The sequence below is a fragment of the Lissotriton helveticus genome (genome assembly GCF_964261635.1).
Source record: "Lissotriton helveticus chromosome 1_1 unlocalized genomic scaffold, aLisHel1.1 SUPER_1_unloc_29, whole genome shotgun sequence".
Classification (NCBI taxonomy): Eukaryota; Metazoa; Chordata; class Amphibia; order Caudata; family Salamandridae; genus Lissotriton; species Lissotriton helveticus.
This window is the reverse complement of record NW_027611669.1, coordinates 1086816-1091040: the sequence shown is the minus strand read 5'-3', so window position 1 is coordinate 1091040 and position 4225 is coordinate 1086816.

Sequence of the window (4225 nt, the reverse complement as noted above, 5' to 3'; positions counted from 1 at the left end):
GAAACAAGAAAACCTGGGATCAGTCCCGGCTTACCCACTTGAGCAAACAATGACTATCACAATGAGAAACAAGAAAACCTGGGATCAGTCCCGGCGTACCCACTTGAGCAAACAATGACTATCACAATGAGAAACAAGAAAACCTGGGATCCGTCCCGGCTTACCCACTTGAGCAAACAATGACTATCGCAATGAGAAACAAGAAAACCTGGGATCAGTCCCGGCGTACCCACTTGAGCAAACAATGACTATCACAATGAGAAACAAGAAAACCTGGGATCCGTCCCGGCGTACCCACGTGAGCACATGAGGAGATTCTGGCAAATTGCTTTATTTCTAAATTCCCCAAGGAGCCTGAGGGGTCCTATATAAGCCAGGTCAGCCCCCCACTCACTGAAGTAAAACACAATAGAGACCTGGCCTAAATGCTAGAACAGATGCACGTGGACCTAATATCTGTTAATAGCTGCCACAATATCGTGTCCTGCGTGAGCAGTGAATCCTACACTGTCTTTCTCTATAGGTCCCTGTTCTATGTATAGAAATGTTCCCAAACAGTGTAACCCAGTGCTTAGTGTAATAGATACAATCCTAATAATGAGGATTAAAAATAAAAAAAAATTAAAAAAATAAGAAAAAAAATCCTAATAACGCAAGTGAGTGCCAATAAAGTGACAAACATACAAAAATGTGAAGGGGTATAGGGTGCCTCAGCACACCCGTACCCTAAAGGAAACAGTAAAGACAAATGAATAATGGTGATGGTGAAGTGCACATATGTTAAGTGTGCAGTGAAACCAGTCGTGAGCTTACTGGTTATGTGTACTAAAGTGTTGCTCTAAGTACTAAAAAACTGACCCCATAAAGTAGATCCTAGCATTTAGGCACCACTTTATGTTTTAAAAACGAGCTATAACCAACACTAGCTTATCACCTTTATTCTATGCTGTGGGTTTGCTCACATTAAAAGGACACTCTGCTGCCTCTTTTATAATAGAGAGCCAACATGTTTCATTGCCTATTGATTTGGAGGCAATATCTTCAGAGCACGGGTCAGTACCACCACTCTGCTTTCCTTTCACAAATGAATGTATTCCTAGGGAACAATTAAAAATACAGACAACACATAATTTAGCAACAAAGAGGCACATCTCCCGCGGAACAGTTACTTCACTTAGCCATTAGCCTTTCGACTGCGCCCCCATAGTTACCGCTTAAGTGCTCAGTCTGAGCATACCGGTGACCTCCTTTTTAGGTCTTGCTACGCAGTGCGTAAGCACTGCTTAGAGGGACCTCTTGGAATCAGTCAGCACTTTACTTGAAACTCGTGCATGTTTTGCACAGCTTCCTATGAGTGCTCGTGCATGCATGGCGATTCCCTCGTGGGAGCCAGCAGCAGCTCCATCTGTTAGCAATTATCGGGCCTGCGCTGCTGGCTCCCGTAAAGGAAACGCTGTACAGGCACAACTTTAACTTTCGCGGCCACAAGGCCACGCTTGTCTTTCAGCGCTGCTCTTCTTTGTGCTTTGTGTATGTATGAGCTGCGCAAAGGTTGAAGAAGCGCTTGGTGAGTGAGAGGGTGACCCTCTAGCGCTTGGCCGGACCCACCCCATCCCGCACAGTGGGAGAGCTGACAGGACCCCTAGGTGCGCCCTGGGTGACTGCGTTCTTCACCTCTCGTATCCGCCGTCAAGTCACACAAAGTTCAGCACTTTCCAGAGTCAGTCAACGCCGGGGCAGCAGCAGGGTCATTAGGTCCCTCCGGGGCAGAAACAAGTCCCTCTGCCGGGGCAGCCACGTGCCCCACCTGGGGACATTTTGAGAGATCCGTTCCCCCATGCCCCGATCTAGCCGCAGCCGGGCCGACTCTGCCTGTTTTCGTTTCAGGGGGGCCATGGGAGGTCCAAAGAGGAGAGCTGTTGGGGTGCGGCAGTCTAGATCCGAGTTAATGATGATCAATCCATCCATAATTATAAGGCGGCGGTGCAGGCCATCCCACCGTGACCGCAGGAGCACGGATATCAAAATTTCAGTTTTTATCATGCATAATTAATGAATACACCACAATAAAACATGGAACACCAGGGATTCATTGAAACCTGCGTACACACTGCAGGCAAAATGTTGGAGGGCTGGAGGGGACGACTGAGCCATTCATCCTTCAGAAGCGGATGGCATGTGTTCGACGGCTGAAGTGACTGGCCTCTTTTGTGGAGACGGCGAAGTGCGTGTGTTTTTACAGTTTAAACAGCGCTTATTGACGGACGTAGGTAATTAAGTGCCCTTTACTGGGGTTTGAGAGCAAACAACAAACATCGCTGGGGTGCAATTAATGCCCTGTCATGGGTCGCCTCACTGTGTGTCCCGTGGACTCGCCGAGCTGCTTTTATTGCCCACTTCTTTTCGACGGCTCCTCAGGCCTGGAGCGGCCCTGTGGCAGCGCTGGCGAGAGCTGTGGGGGTGGGGGCTCCATGTCCTTCAGGGGACCCTGGATGCCGAGCACCGACAGCCTGAAACCAGCAGTGAACTGACGAGTTCCGCATGCGATATACATGTGTGGTATGTACACGTGCGTGCACGTGCATCAAGGGAGGATTGTACATACCATGAAGCAGTGTGGATGCCGTGGGCTGGCATGATCACACGACAATCGGCCCTCGAGCCAATGAGGGCTGGAGTTGTGATTGGCATCAGAACCCCGAGAATACATTACTGGGCCACAATGCACAGTGTATGTATTGTTTATTTCACAGCTGGGCCCGTGAAAGTCCTCCAGCCTACCCTATATACTGTCAACACTGCCTCTAGGGCAAGCTTCCCCAGCCCCCTCCAGTATGGATGCGCCCCCCCTCTGCCTGAAGCTTGAAGCGGTAACAAGTTGTGAGGATTTTTGGAAATGGTCAGTGGCTTCGCCCAAGAGAGGGGTGGAGTGGTACTTAACGCCATAAGGGTGCCCTGCCGCAAGGTTTGCATTTTGGGAGGGGACGGGAGTATCCTTCAGTGTCGTTTCACTGTAGCGCTTTAAATCACGTTGCGGGTCCTAAGCGCTTTGGGCTGTAGCGGCCATTGTGCGCCTGGTGAAGGGCTGAAAGATGCCCGGCTCTCTGTGCTCCCAGCACTCAGATGGCAGGGGTGGGGGGAGGCACTCTCCAGTGGAGTCAACAGACAACTGTACCCCCACATGGTTCCCTTTGATGCATGTGTGTCCCCCGTTGCGTTCTAATCTAGGACCCTGATCGATACTGTGACCTTATGCCCCTATACGGCTATAATCCCATTATACCCCTATCTTGGCATAACCGATCAAATGCAATATTCAGAAACTCGTCTCTGGCCTCACACGAACAGAGCCATATTTCAGAATCGCTTCCTCTGCAACTTCCTTTGCAGCTAATTAGAGCAATGACATAGCAGAAGCCACTATCTGATATTCCTAGATAACACTCCGAGTTCTTCAACAAGATAAAAACTCAGCAACCTGGGAAATCCCCGCTTGCTATGTTTTGATTAGTAATAGAACTCTAATGAGCACTGATAGACGATCACTTCCTAGTGACATCTTTATTGACGTCTTATGTCCAAAAACTTACGTCAAACAAGGCACCTTTCAGGTATAAATATTACCAACGTTGCCTTAAGCAAACGCTGCTGTTTTCGCTGATGCTGAAGCTGCTGTTATGCTGATGATACCATAGCTGCTATCACTACTGCTATTGCTGCTAACTAGCGAACGATGGTGTGGTGAACTTAGGAGCTGAACAGCCGTCCCCTGCAAGAGCCCAGCAGATGTAAGCTGCCCACGGACGCTGCCCCTCCTCCTCCTCCTCGATGCGCTGAGAGAGACGCTGTCTTTTCTCTTGCTGAGAAATCCAGCTCTGGCGTTTCCAGCCTACTTTTGCGAGTGACTGGGATATCGAGTTCCCTGAAGGAGATACCAGAGCTCCATCATTCTATTCCAGAGGTATGGTGTTGACTAAACCCTTAGAGAGAATTCTTGAAGCAAACCTTGGCAAAACCAACTTAACTTAAAGCTACTTACTTACTCCCCTCCCAAGTATTAGGCTTAGGTCAGGTACACTGGGGTAGGTGTAGTTAGAAGCACCAGTTGAGTATTTTAGCCTAATGTATATATGAATGTATATATGTTTTATTCATTTTAAACCATTGTATGGCTAAGAAACCATATCAATGCTTTTACAGTATTATTTCGTAATACTCACCTTAC